Source organism: Trichechus manatus, unplaced genomic scaffold (assembly GCF_000243295.1).
Source record: "Trichechus manatus latirostris isolate Lorelei unplaced genomic scaffold, TriManLat1.0 scaffold00018, whole genome shotgun sequence".
In the NCBI taxonomy this organism is placed as follows: Eukaryota; Metazoa; Chordata; class Mammalia; order Sirenia; family Trichechidae; genus Trichechus; species Trichechus manatus.
The window spans coordinates 19,995,376-20,010,492 of NW_004443954.1; the positions used below are offsets into that span (position 1 = coordinate 19,995,376).

A 15,117-nucleotide genomic window follows, 5' to 3' on the forward strand; every position below is an offset into this window, starting at 1 on the left:
CTGGCCAAAGGCAGAGCATTGTGCCATTTCCTAAACCCTCCTCCCAGGCAAAAAGTGACTTTTAATTAGCCCTCTTTGGTGACTGTGTTCAATCACTTACCAGCCTGACTAATTCTACTGTTGATTCTGTAATTCACTGAACAGGGCTGTCATGTTCACAATGAACAAATTGATTAACTTGCTCATATTAAGTTATTTTTGCTAAAAAAAAAAAAAAATTTCATATGAATACTTTTCTAAATCATTTGGAGATATATATCTAACTTGAGACACTTCACAAAAAGGTTTTTCTGTTAATCATGAGTGTAATGGGAGGAATATAAGAGTAGAAAGAAACCTCAAAGTAGTTTCTTTGAAGAATGAAGACCAGAGCCTACTGTCCCAATACTGTGTAGATTCTCATAAGATGTAGCAGCACTCTGAGCTGCCAGTAATGTCAGAAAACCCATTCTTGTTGACCAGTTTAGTTTATAGTACACCTGTGTAGATTTGTCCTACCAAAAAACTGAAATCCGTTGCCATCAAGTCGATTCCAACTCGTGGCGATCGTATAGGACTGACTAGAACTGCCCCATAGGGTTTCCAAGGAGTGGCTAACCAGAAAACCAGACGCATTGCTGTCGAGTCAGTTCCAACTCACAGCGACCCTATAGGATAGAGTAGAACTGCCCCACAGAGTTTCCAAGGAGCAGCTGTTGGATTCAGACTGCCGGCCTTTTGGTTAACAGCCAACCTCTTAACCACTGTGCCACCAGGGCTCCAGCTTTGTCCTAAGAGTACCACATTTTTATGCAAATAAGTGCTATGCTAATTTTTTACAGCGACATGTAAAAAAATTAGCATAGCGGTGCGTATGAAAATATCACAAGGAAGAAGGGCGTGGTTGGCAAACAAACGTAGAAGAAAAACAACCAAACCCGTTGTCTTTGAAGGCGCATGTTATTTGCGTAAAAATATGGCATTAACTGTGACTTCATAAAGTAGGAAATGAGTTTTTTAATGTTGTTGTGTGCTATCGAGTCGATTCCAACTCATCATGACCCTATAGGACAGAGTAGAACTGCCCCATAGGGTTACCTAGGCTGTAATCTTTACAAGAGCAGATCACTAGGTCTTTTCTCCCACGGAGCCACTGGTGGATTCGGACTGCTGACCTTTTGGTTAGCAGCAGAGCACTTAACCATTGCGCCATCAGGGCCCTGTTGGATTTTTTAATAAATGTGCTAAACGTGTAAATCTGAATAATGTTGTTGTGATGCACTCACAGGTTGTCTCAGATTTCTAAATACTCAGAAGACCATTAGAAAAAGGGCATCAATCACTAATAGTGATTCCTCCATGAATATTATGTCCTTCTGATCAAAGCCTGAACATATAAGACTCAAAAGGGCCCTACTTTCTGCCCATCCCCCTGGCCAGATAGGATTAGTTAGGTGGGCTGGAAACTTCTGCTATGCATACTTCCACCTAGCACCATAGCCAAGGGACTCCAAGGATCATCCTCCAGCCATTTTTATACCCCAGAGCCTACATGAGATGGAACAGGATGTAAACTGTCCTGCCTTACCACACTAGGAGAGGTGTGGTCAGACACCTTGACGCCTACCCAGAAAGGTGTCTCTGTAACTCTGCTAACAATCATCAGGTCTCAGAGGGTGTGAGGCAGTAGTTTCTTCAAAGGCCTCTTCATGCCCCACTCCCTTCTTGGAGTATGTTGTCAAGGTGATGAGTTGAAGATTCCCAGCTCATTTGCCCTCCTTTAAGTATTGTCTGGCTGTTTTAGAAAAACAAAGAGCACCTTAATTGCTCAAGCTATTTTCAGAAACCAAAGACAAAAGGCCAAACCAAGTTCCTTCTCCCACAGTTGTGCTTCCAAGTGGTCACCTTGAAAAGTTACATGTCTATTCCTCCTTGAGACTAAGCCTTCAGACTCAGTTCATCAGCCAAATGAGCCACCTGGGTTCATGCCTTCATAGTCCCCCCTGCCCCAATTCTCTAAGAAGGAGAGGAAGAAAGAGGCAGTCTGCTGTGCTCCTTCCTCGTGGTAGGAATGGGTGGTGCTGGGCCTCAGAAACCATAACAAGATATTTAGCCATACAGTGCAAGTCTCAAATCTCTTTTTCCTTTATGTAATTCACCTCCTTTAGTATGAACCCACTGTGGGAGAAAAACCTGATGATCTGCTTCAGTAAAGATTACAGCCTAGAAAACCTATGGGGGCAGTTCTACTCTGTCACATGGGTCACTGTGAGTCAGAATCTACTCGACAGCACCCAACAGCAACAACAGAGTCACATTTTACACTCCTTAGTATTCCTAGGACCCTTGCCGTATACTATTCACTCTGTGAAATGTTTGTACAGCTTCAATAACCATGGGTGCAGGACTTCTCCAGACCTGCTGCCCATGGAAGTCACTCCGTCCTGACCCAGTCACAGCTGAGAGACAGGCCTCTTTCTAGGCTCTCCTCCCACAGTGCTTTCCTCTCCCCCATCAGCAGCACCTGCTCATCCAAATTTCTTCATGCTCTCTCCACCCAGCCCACTGCCAAAAATTCACTTGTGCTGTTTGTTTTTGCCTCGACATGGTATTTCCCTTGGCACTTTTAATAGTTTATAAAGGCAGAGGGAAGACAAAGCACCTTGTTGGCTTACGCTAAAGGAATGAAGCTCTAATTTAACATTCTAGTTTTGGCAAATGAGTCTAGCAGGGACTTTTCACAGGGTGGAGAGCCTGTGAGAGATAATGATTGTGATCCCATTACCTTCCAAACCACATTCTACAGGTGGCCTTCTACTTTGCCTACTCATAATGCTGGTCCTAGCATTTTATGCCGTGAACAAAAAGCTCCTCTAGCAAGTAATACTAGTCTTGGTGAGGCTATGAATAGTCTTCAGCACGGTGCAGTAGAACTTTCCGTGATGATGGAGCTATTCTATAATCTGCACTGTCTGATAACCATAAAAAAAGAAAACAAAGTTGCCATTGAGTCAATTCCCACTTATAATGGCTTTGTAGGACAGAGTGGAACTACCCTGTAAGATTTCCAAGGAGCAGCTGGTGGATTCAAACAGCTGACCTTTTGGTTAACAGTTAAACTCTTAACTACTGTGCCACCAGGGCTCCATGGTAGTCACTGGCTATTGAGCACTTTAAGAGTAGCTTGTGTAACTAAAGGACTAAATTTTTAATTTTAATTAATGTACATTTAAGTAGCCACATGTAGCTAGCGGCTGTTATATTAGACAGAACAGGTCTAGTTGATGCTGTTGATTTTGACATCCAGATCTATATTAAATTCATTTTTCCAAGTCAGTGTGGTCTTGCAGAAAGTAAATTCGGAGATAAAACTCGTTGTGAGAATCCTGTTGCATCTGGGTGGATTCCAGGGGCCAGAGTTTGAGATGCTCTAAAGTGCAACAGAAATCTAATAAAGTTGGAAGAACCAGGAGCTATCTTTTGTCTACTAATTCCTTTGAGAAACAAAGAGCCTCTTCAGTTCTTATTTTGAGCTGTTGTCTGACTAGAGTGCCACAGATCACTTTGTACATTTGGAATGCTTGCTACGGTCTGAATGTTTGCAAGGGCTCAAAGGAATGCTAGGACATGGTCACTGTCCTTTAGGAATGTATAAGCTACAGAGAAAACAGAAACAGGTACGAAGCAGAGAGAAGCACAAAGCCATTTTAAAGACAAAGAGAAATGCTAAGCTTAGCTGTACTGATCATGATCCCAGCAGGACTTCCAAGTTGAAAAAATGACTGTGATCTGGTTTGGTAGTTTATAAAACTTAGGGGAAATGTAGGACTGCAGTCCAGGCTTGAAAGACGATTTTGATTTGGATCAATAGAAAGGAAAGAAAAGACGTGTGTTGGAACACATTAGAAAATCAGGTTGGATATTTTAAGCTGACTAAAGGCTTCCAAAAACAATCAAAGGAGTATGGGCTTGGTATGACAGATTATACAAAACCATTGGTGGTTTTTACTCAAGGCAAGAGCATTATGAAAGCAATGTTGTGGGAAAGCTATGCTAGCAGTAGTACCCTAGATGGATAGCAGTGGAAAGAAACTAGAGTAGTGGGAAACGTTCTGAGCCTGTTGCCATAATTCAGACAAGAGGTGTTGAGGAGCGACACCTCGGTGGTGACAGTGAGGGCAGAGATGGGCTATTAAGCTGTTTTCACACCAACCCCAGAGATACATGGTTCTGAGGATAAATGACCCTTCATGCTTACATACTTTAAGTTGAAAAGGCACCAAGAGATTATTGTCTTTGATAGAAACTCTAATAAGAGTTTAAGATTTTCTCATCACACTTTTCTGTAAAAACATACTAAAACTCTTTCCTAGCAACTTTGCCCATGATGAATATGATCGCAAAGTTGAACAACTGAACTAGTTTGCCAGTTGTTGAAATATGTTTATAAATAGGGCACAATTTACGCCATCAGTACTTACAAATCAGAAAACCAGACCTGTTGCTGTCAAGTCGATCCTGACTCCTGTGACCCCATGTGTTACCAAGTAGAACTGCTCCATAGGATTTTCTTGGCTGTAGTCTTTACAGAAGCAGATCGCCAGACCTTTCTTTCATGGTTCTGCTGGGTAGATCTGAACCACCAACCTTTGGGTTAGCAGCTGATCACATACCACTTGCTCCACCCAGGGACCCTGATACTCATATAGACAAGCAAATAAGGTTACAGAAATCAGGATGGAAAATCTGTCTTCCTAGAAATGACATGCTCTTACCTCACGGCTCTTACAAGGTCACCTACAATCTGGAAACGCTAATAAAAACTAACAAATGTAGGTTCTAAATAATGATCTTGTGAAAGATAGAATCCTATGCATATAAGCCACCCTAGACAGATTTATGTCTAAGGTCAAATATCTCCAATTCTATTTTCACAAAGCCCTTCAATATTATTAACGCTGAGTTTTTTGTTGTTGATATTGCACTCACATCTTTGTATTTGTATTTTCATATCATAGAATTTTAGAATTTGAATGGATCAAAGGTGAAAACATTTTAGGTCACATCTAGATATTGTATATATTTTAGATGTTATTGTAATGCCTAATATATGTGCCTTATTATATATGGGTACTGTTTTATATAATATAAATGATTATAAACAATATATAATCTTTACTGAGATTTTATTTTTAAGATAAATTTTATTGTATCTACCTTTGTTTCTTATCCTCACTGGAAATATTAGTGAAACTATTTCACTGGTTATGTTTCCTAATAATGCCTAACATATTAGAAATGAAAAATTGAGTCCATAATTAAAAATGAATACCTTAAGTCTTAAAAATTCTGCAACTCTTGTAGATTTTTCGTCCATTTCTCTATTAACACTTTCCCTTTATCCTGTTCTCATGGGTGAATAAATTGAAAAACTCTCAGCTAAATAAACTGGAAGGAAGTCAACAGGACTAGCATTTCTCAAGTGCCTGCAATAGGCCAGTTCTATGCTAGCTGCTCTCTATGCATTATTCACTATCCACTCAAATCTTGGCCCTGCCACTTACCAGAGGTGTTACAACCACCTCTGGGTGAGGTATTATTGTCCCAATTTTACAAGTGGAAAATGGAATTTCATAGTTGGTAAGTGACTTGCTCAAGGGCTCAGACAGTAAATGCCCCAGTTTCCCCATCTAAAAAATGGGGATAATTGTAGTCCTTATCTCATGAGATTAAATGAATATTTATGAATTCCTTAGACCAGTGCCTACACATTTTCCAGTTGCCATTGAATTGTTTCTGACTCATGGCACCCTCCATGTGTATCAAAGTACAATGGTACACCATAGGATTTTCAGTGGCTGATTTTTCTTCCAAGGTGCCTCTGGGTAGATTTGAGACCCTAACCTTGCAGTTAGCTGCCGAGCATGTTAACCATTTGCACGCCTCAAGGACTCCCATGCCCGCACACAGGGAGCATTATATAAGTATTTGTTAAATACAATAAGAAAAACAAGCCTGTATGACTTGGGAGGGAAGGCTTTGCAAAAGGCTTATTTATACTTTAATCTTCTTTACATCTGTGAGAAAAAGACAGCAATAAGCCTGATATTAAGCAAGTAAGTCTTTACCATCCACGGAACGTCCTTATGTACCACAGCGATTAAAGTCAACATCTTTGGTCCAGACTGCCTCAGTTCAAATCTTGGCTGTGCCACTCAACAGCCATATGACATTGAGCAACTTATGTAATCTTTCTGTGCCTCTGTTTCCTTACCTGTAAAATGGGTATAATAGGATATTTAATCCCATAATGTGAGAATTAAAGGAGTTATTATCTGTAAAGTAGTGCCTGGTATACAGTAGGTGCTAGATATATTCCATGAGAATCTTTTCTGAAGATAAGGTCATCAAGGCAGGATAAGTAGATTGTACTCTGAAATTTACCGTACATGTATATAGGGTTGCAGTGTATGCTGGGTGAGATTTCTTCCTTTCAAAATTCCCTCTGGTTCCTTTTTGCATATTCTTGCTTATGCCCTTTTATGTGTCAGTTGGGACTCCTGCAAGAAGGTGGGTTTCTGGCACTTTTAAAAAGATTCTATTTTCTTAACGTCCCTATTTTCCAAGGACAGGCAATAAAACCGGGTAGAATTTCTTTAAGTATATACTGTCGAATAAGTGCCAATTAGTTCTGATTCTCCAAGTCCAAGTTAAACAGCTATTTATGATCCAATATGCAAGAGCATTTTTCTCAACATTCCCTTGAGTTATTTTGATAGTGGGTAATTGATTGGCCTGTGCTTCTGGGAGTGTGGAGTCTGGTTAGGAGAGCACTGGACTGAGAGTCTAGGAAGGCAAGCCCCACTTTGGATAAGCTTGTTAACTGTAGGCAAGTCCCTGCACCCCTCCATAAGCCAATGGGGTTGGGCTCTGTGGGTTCCAAATTTAGCTCCTTGGAGCCGGTAGATTCCAGGTATCAGCCAGGGCAGCTTTGCTCTTAAATGTCTCACTTGTTCACATTTCTTGTAAAATTTCACTTGAATAAAGGGTTTTGCCCGAAGAAAGATAGAAAACCATCTATGTCGTTGATCTCTAACGTCCTTTCCAGGATTAGCATTTTCCTATGATTCATTCTTTGTGGACTAAAGTGCTGATCCAGATTTCACCACCAACTTGACTTGTGGCTTTTGTTACTTAGTAATTTTTTCCTGCCATCACTTTGGTTTTCTCAATGTCTTACCTGTCCCCCAAAGCCTAATCAGTTATTAAGGTATTTGAACTTACGGAACAGATCATTTCTTTTGAGTGGAAAATGTTATTCTGCCATTAAGCAGAAAGGGGACATGGCTTTGTATGAAGGAATGGTGTTTTCATGTTGTTAAAAAAGAAACTACAAAACTATTTGGGGAGAAAAGTGGAATAAGAAAATGCCCGTATTAACTATTCATGGTTGGTGAGAAATCCTTTGATTCCTACAAACTGAAATCAAGGGCCTCTCTTCTTTTTCTCCCAGCTTTGATACATTCACTGCTGGGTTTAATCATGGCTTGGTGGAAGGGAAAATGCAACCCTATATAAAGTCATCCGAGCCTCGCTGCCTGGCCCATATGTGGCGATTGCTTGTTCTTTGTACAGTCAACAGAAGCTCTTTCATACAAAGGAAAACCGTGCGGAGTTTTAGAATGGCTTCTCAGAAAGGATTCATTTAGAACCTGGGCTTTTTGTACAGAGTGGTTCCTAATGACACATTATAGAAAATTTACAATGAAAAAAAGCAACAAAGGAGATTTCAATTTCTTGACAGCTTTAAATTTCAAATTCTGGAGTTTAAAATGGAAAAAAAGATGTTAAAAAGCAGTTAAATGGAGGGGTTTATTTCCCAAATGCCTTATTTCTGCTGGCAACAAAAGCAAGCATAATGTATATACTCAGATTTATTGTCATTTTTAGCATTCAGTCAAGGCACACTTTGCATTCAAAGGCCACTTGTACAACTGTTTTGACAACCATCACTTCAGTAGGTACCGTGCAGGACACAGGGAAACGAAGCAGGAGTGTTTCTTTAGGTCTATGGGGAGTGCCATACATCAAGGATTCAGATGTATTAGAGCAGCATGAATTTCTAATATGTTGCCATTATGGAAAGGACCACTGGCATATTGAATAATGCAGCTTTCAAAGCCTAGCAGAAAATGTGATTACAGACAATTTGATTGCTGTTTTTAAAATGAATATTTCCAAAATCTTGAGGTATTTTATTGCATGTAATGCATAAAATATGCAACAGTGGACCGGAGCTAAAGATCTTTCAGGACACGAAGGAGCTGATGATGTCAGCCCCATTTAGGTATGGAATAATAGAAGCATTAGTTTAAAATGGAGTAGATGTCACAGTGGCTTGTTTTTCTTTTTTTTTTAAAAAAAAAAAAAAAGCAACAAAAAGAAATGATTTTGCCTACTTTGACCGAAGAAAAAAGATGAAGAATAATTATTTAGCATTATGCCATAATTCATCAAATGCTTAGCAATTACAGCCTGGCTCCCCCTCCCCTTGCAAATTATCTTTTTTTTTTTTTTTTAAATATTGTAGCACATAAGAGCAATGTATTAAACCACTTTAATACTGTGAAGAAATGGGTAGCTTTTATTGTTCTTATTTTTGACCATTTATAACAAACGTATGTTTTTCTTGTTTGTTTGTGTTTTTTTTTTTTTTTTGACAAACTCCTAATAAGGCCAAAAATAAATGTTTGTTAATTTGTTAAGCTCTACTTAAGCCCTTTCTTTGCTCAAAGCAAACTGCTTTGAATGTGGTATTGATAAGCAATTCAATGGATTCAGTAATGATTTGAGACTATGTTAGTGCTATAAGAAAATATTATTCCAAACTAGAGTTCCACTTAATAGTGTTCAGGAAAAGAGCCAGTTTAAAAATAACACTTTCCCTCTAATATGCCAAGTAATCAAACTCAAGATACTTTGTATATAGGATTTGTTGGACATTTTCTTCTCCCCTAGAGTTCATATGAATGTATGTCTCACCCACGCATGGAAGAAGTTAAGAAGCTGTAAAATCACTTATATAATTACAATGCTGTAAGCACACTCTGGGAGTTATTCAGTCCAGTCTCTTAAGTCCAGGCAGATGTAAACCTAAACGATTTAAGATATGTGGTTTTCTATCTAAGAGCCAAGATTCCACAACTTTCCTTGGTAGCCTGTTGGTGTATAATTAACCTTGTAACATTAAGTTAAATTGCAGTAAGACATTTAGATTCCTTCCAGGAAGTTCCTTATTAAAGTTAAACCAAAATCTCTTATTGCAATTTAAATCTACTTTGTCTGCTTCAGACATCTAAATGCTGAAGTTGATTTCAAGTATTTGACATTTATTAAGTCAATTGTGCAGTTGTGTTTTACCTGGGCCAAAGAACCCCAATTCCTTTAACCTTTCATCAAAGGTCACATTTTTAAACTTTTTAATAAAATTAACTTCTGTTTCTTAACCCTGTTGACGAAAATGGGTTGCAGGGCTTCAGAAAGAGCCTGCAATTGCAGATTAATTTCTGCATTTCTCCAATTATGTTCCACTCACACATGGACGTTGTATAATAGGGTCTTTAATGTTGTTATTAGTTGCCATTGAGTCAATTCCAACTCATGGTGCCTTCACGTGTGCAGAATAGAACTGTACTCCATAGGATTTTCAAGGGTTTGACTTTTTGGAAGCAGATCATCAGGCCTGTCTTCCAAGGCACCTCTGAGTGGGTTGGAACTACCAACGTTTTGGCTAGTAGTTGAGTGTTTAACAGTTAGTGCCACCCAGGGACTTCAGGGCCTTTAACAACATCATTGAATTGCTGGTCTATTTAACTTCTGACCCATTGACCATTCCTAGAATGAATCTCCAGCTGTATTGGAACCTAGCCATCATTCTCCATTTTGTGTAAATCATTTCAAGTCCTTTATCTGGGGAGGCCATTACGGTGGTGCTCTTCGTGCCATCTTCCTTCTGCACAGAAAGACAGGAAAGAAAAATAGTTATATATGCACAATTGTCTTTGGACAAACTGATTCTAAGTAGGCCCTAAGTAAGAATTCCCACCATTCCAAGGCCCAAGCAATGAGCTTTCAGTCGGTCAGTAGCTGTAGCCTCCAAATTGTTAATGAAATATTTTCTAAAGTTGGAGGCGAGATGCTTGGGAGAATATAGCACAGTACATGAATGCAAAAGAGGTGGGAAGGGGAAGAAGAAATAAACAGCAAGTAAAAACTGAATTCTGTTCAGTATAGAAATCATTTACCTGGAGAAAAATAAGCCTGAGGTTCCTATTTGTGGTCCTTCTCTTCCTTGTTCATTGCTTGCTTACCCTCTTCATTTCTGGTTCAACCCGTGTGCCCATTCTCGCCCTCCTATCCTGAATAATAATAATAATAATAATAGTAATACTGCTCCATAGATCAGGCACTAAGCGGAGCATTTCACAGCCGCCATTCTTCTTGCTCCTTCTTTCCTTCTCTTTCCATTGAGGATTAACACACAGGGTAGGCTCTCACCCACAAAAAGAGAAAGTTTCTCGATCCCTCTCACTCTGCCTCTTAAGCTCTTTGCTGAAAAAAGGACCTAGAAACCTGAGAGCTTACCTGGTTTCGTTGTCAAGACCTTCAGGCAGAATTTATTGATGGCAATATTATAAGTCATGCCCAACACCTAGTAGGAGCTCCATAACTATTTCTGATTGAGTGAGTGAATGAATTAATCCATTTGTCCCCAATGAAACCCTTGATAATTTTGCCCAGACAGGCACAGGTTCTTTGTTGCATTTTATATTGACACTTCTAAGCAGTCTTCTAAAATGATACAAGTATCTTTCCAACTAAAAAAAAGAAAAAAAGCATAATGTCATACATCATGAAGTCTAAGGTCCCTGGGTGGTGCAAACAGTTTGTGTTTGGCTGCTAACTGAAAGCTCTGAGGTTCAAAACCACCAGCGGCTCTGTGGGAGAAAAGACCCAGTGATCTGCTTCTGTAAAGATTACAGCAAGAAAACCCTATGGAGCAGTTCTACTCTGTAACACATGGGGTCTTCTAAGTCACAAATCAATAACAAAAAATCAACAACATGCATCGTAGGGGTCTTATGAACTAAACCTGCTATCATAACTTTCAATATAGTTCAGTAAATTCAAGCCCTAAACATACGTCTAATCTTTGTAGTCTTACTCCTTAATCAACTGCTAATTATTCATAAGCTGTACCACTTTAAATTAATTTACTTTACAATTAATTACAATTCATAGTTGATCTTCCTTTTTAGAAGAACATTTTTTTATTTTCAGAGTAGAGTTATTTTTATCCAGAAAAGCTATTCAGTAAAATTACAACACTTCAAAATAAACATATTCTGCCAAGTCCCCCAAAATGTTGAGAGGGCAGAAGAGACAACATGAAGAATTGGTGTCCACTAAGGACTTGCCCATATGACCAGTGTTGATTTTTTTTTTTCTTTAATCATGGAGTGATTCAGTCTTTGACTTGCTATTTGCTTGGTTTGTGTAAGTAGATTATTAACATTAAAATGCTGCATTATAAACCCATTTAGTCATGGAGTCGTAAGAGACTTAGTCTAAAATGCTTCCAGGAGAACAATGAACCAGTATCATTTCAAGACACCACTTCCTTCATTATTCATTAACTATTCTTATCTAGAGCATACGAGAACGTTTTAAGAGCAGTTGTTTTTTATTTTGTTTGTTTGTTTTGTTTTTTTGTTTTTCCCATTTCAGTTTTGTTTTGTTTTGTTTTTTTTCCAGTTTGAAAGTTCTGAGTTCCCCTATGTGGACAAGCATTACCCACAGGAACATATATTTGTCTTTTTATATTATCCATTTATACAGTTTTCCTTGCCAGCAGAAACATACGCTCCCTGGGAGAAAAGGTATGAGGTGCCACAGGATCTTTGACCATTTGTCACAGTCATTAAAATAGTAGACTCAACTTTCCTTTTGTGGATCATTTAAAATATCACAATCACCATAATCATCCAGAGAACAAGTCTGATTTTTTCCTTTATCTAAGAACTATATTTAACATTTTTATAAATATATCACCATGTAAAATTGATAGTTGAACTTCTGTGAATTTAATGGCTGTACAAATTTCCCTGGAAATGAGTTGTAATATTTGAGAGAGCAAGGATTAAACTCCTTTTTTTAATTCAGGGTAGCCCTTCTTTTTCTGACAGGCAAGAAACTTCCTCAAAACTTGATACATTTGAAAAGCATTATTCATTGACATATAAAGAGTTTTTCCTTTAACCCAGATCTTGATTGTCTACTAAAATATTATCCACTCCAAAAACATATTACACTATTAACATTTTCCATATTTCTATGTGCTATGTATTTAGTCACATTTTCTACTGACCAGCACAGATAAATAATTGTGTACCACATTGAGATAGAACCATATTTCATATATCATGATGCCTGAAAATGCTATAAATGAAAACTAATTATCTCTTCATTTTTTAAGATGGTGGATTCCTAAGGTTATTGCTAAAAACATTACATTTTAAGACTATCAAAAGAAAAATAACACCTTTAACATTTTCAAGTGTTTTCTTTTCATTGTGATGTATACACAGCTTATATAATGCTGGAACACTTAAATAGGAAAAGGAGAATGACCAGGCTGTGGCCACGGAACTGCTATTCACACAGATAGAAAAAAGGATGCTATTTGCATCTGTGTTTATTTCTCTGCCTCTCTTTCTGCGTAAATATATGCAGTCACACACTCATGTATTGATTGTGTGTGTGTCTGTGGCTCTTATCTCATTGTCTTTAGTATTAAAATATAACAGCACCAAGGCAAAAGTTGGCAGAAAATATCAGCCACAGCCACATCCCCGCTGCGCAGATGCAGAGTGAGCCCTTTGGTTAGCAGCTACTGTGTTTTGTCTGCGGAGAGGGCGTTTCTTGTTTACATGATTATATTGCTTCCCCCAGAGCAACCTCATTTCTGATTATAGCAGCACACTAGGCAAGCCTGTGCTTCCCAGCAAATACCAGACCCTCTGCTGCCTCTGATATTGGGCTTCAATGTATTTCCCTCCACTCATCACACATTTTTTGGAGTGTCTTCCTGGTACCTCAGATTTGCTAGGTGCTGTGTGGAATTAATGTTAAAATTCAGGATCCTTGAGAAGATGAGTTACATCTATGAAGCAGTTAGAAAATGAGAGACCATGTAAGATTGAGTTCTAGAAGATGGTACACTCCTTACATCCAGAGAGTGCTTTAGTCACCTCCATGCACCAAACAATGGCTTTGGAGTCCTGAGAAGCAGTATGAGCAGTGGTTGAGCCGGCTGTTTCTAGGGTGACATGCCTGCATTTGAATCCTTCCCCTGACCCTTTCTAGCTGCATGTGACTGTGGGCAGGTGACTTGACCTCTCTGAGCCTCAGTTTCCTCTTCAGTGGCTGCTAACCAAAAGGTTGACAGTTTGAGTCTACCCAGAGATGCCTCAGAAGAAAATCCTGATGATCTGCTTAGGAAGATTAGCCATTAAAAACCTGATGGAGCCAAGTTCTACTCTTGACACACAGGGGGTTGCCATGAGTCGGAAATGACTTGACAGCAACTGATTTTGAAGCATAGAATGTAACAGCACCAAGGTAGAAGTATGGCAGAAATTCCCAGACAATACCAGGCAGGCAGCGAAGCTTCATGCTTGCTGTTGCACTATCCATCTCCTCTTAGTCCCTGTGGCTGGTTGTCTAGGTTTTGGTGTTTCCCTTACCCTGTCTGTCATTCCCATTCTAGTCACTGGTGTCCATATTCAGCGGGCATCCTAAGGACTAATATACTGACATTTATTGAGCACCTACTATGGTCAGGTCGTGGGCTAGATGTTTTACACACAATTTCCTCCTTCAACCCAGAATCACACTGGGAGATGGTGGTGTAATCTTTACCTTAGGCAGGAGGGTCCTGAGTACACACAGGTAGATCACACAAGTGGACAGCGGGTAGGTGGTGAACCAGGAAGACTGAGTTGCTCATTCACTACATTTCTGGCGAGTCAGGCTGTGTCTTACACTTGGTAGGGGCTTGGTAAATTATCGTTGAAAGAGTTAATTGAGCTTTTGTCCTCTACATCTGGCCCCTGTGGATATGGGCATGATGAACTTTGTTTCATTTGCTTCATCAGTGCTTACACTCAGTGTGCCAAACCAGACAGCTTTTGCAATACTACCCTCTTCTTTTATTTTAAAGAACATAAGCTCAAATGATTCTTACATTGCTGAAAGAAAAGACAGTGAGTAGAGGAAGAGTGGTCATATACTGTAGTGAAAAAGATGCAATTCTGGCTGGGTGAATTTGACAAATTATTCGACCCCTCTGAATCTCAGTTTCCTCAGCTGCTGAGGTGAAATGAGTTCCTTTATGTGGCCTTTTGCCTTGGTTCTTTGGAAAAACAGCTTGAGAGATTTTTTTTCCCCTAAACTCAGAGGAGTTACCTTTGCCCTAGTTTTCCACCCCAGAGCACTTGTTACTTTTGTCCAGGTCATTGACATTTCCTGGGTAAGTTGTAAATAACTTGGTTTTGATACTTTTTATCTGGTCCTAGGTTGCAGCCTGCCCTGTGATTGGTATGCAGCTTGTAGAGATTGGTCAATAGACTACCCAGATAAAGTGTCTGTGGCCTACCGAGTTTGTGACACTGCCTTGAAATTGACAAGGAGTTTGTGTACTTAAGCAGCCAGCCCCACAGAAGTTTACCAGACAGAAAGAAACAGGAAGAGATGCTGAAAGAAGAGAGAAGCAGCCTAGAGAGAGAGATGAGGCAAGGAAACTCTTAACACAGGGCAAGGGCAAGAGGCCCAGAAGGGGTCCAATAGCAGAGCCTGTAGCAACATTTGGCAGGCCTAGAGGGGAGCCTTTTGTGAGGGGGCTTAGAGGGAGCCTATCTTCAGGGGCTGAGAAGAGCCTGTTCTCAGGGCGTGAGAGGAGGCCTGCATGGTCAAGAGGAGTTGAGAGAGCTGTCCTGCCCTGAAGAAGGGAGACTTTGCCTACATGCTTCCTGATCTTGATCCTGAATTGTAGCCTGTTGATCCTGATCCTGAGTTGTA

At 39.5% G+C, this 15,117-nt stretch overlaps 1 protein-coding gene across 1 annotated transcript in view; it reads left to right on the forward strand.

Moving 5' to 3' along the window:
• TOX (thymocyte selection associated high mobility group box) overlaps positions 1 to 15,117 on the forward strand; it is a 350,776-nt gene that overhangs the window by 186,026 nt on the left and 149,633 nt on the right. The gene's annotated exons all lie outside the window — the stretch shown is intronic.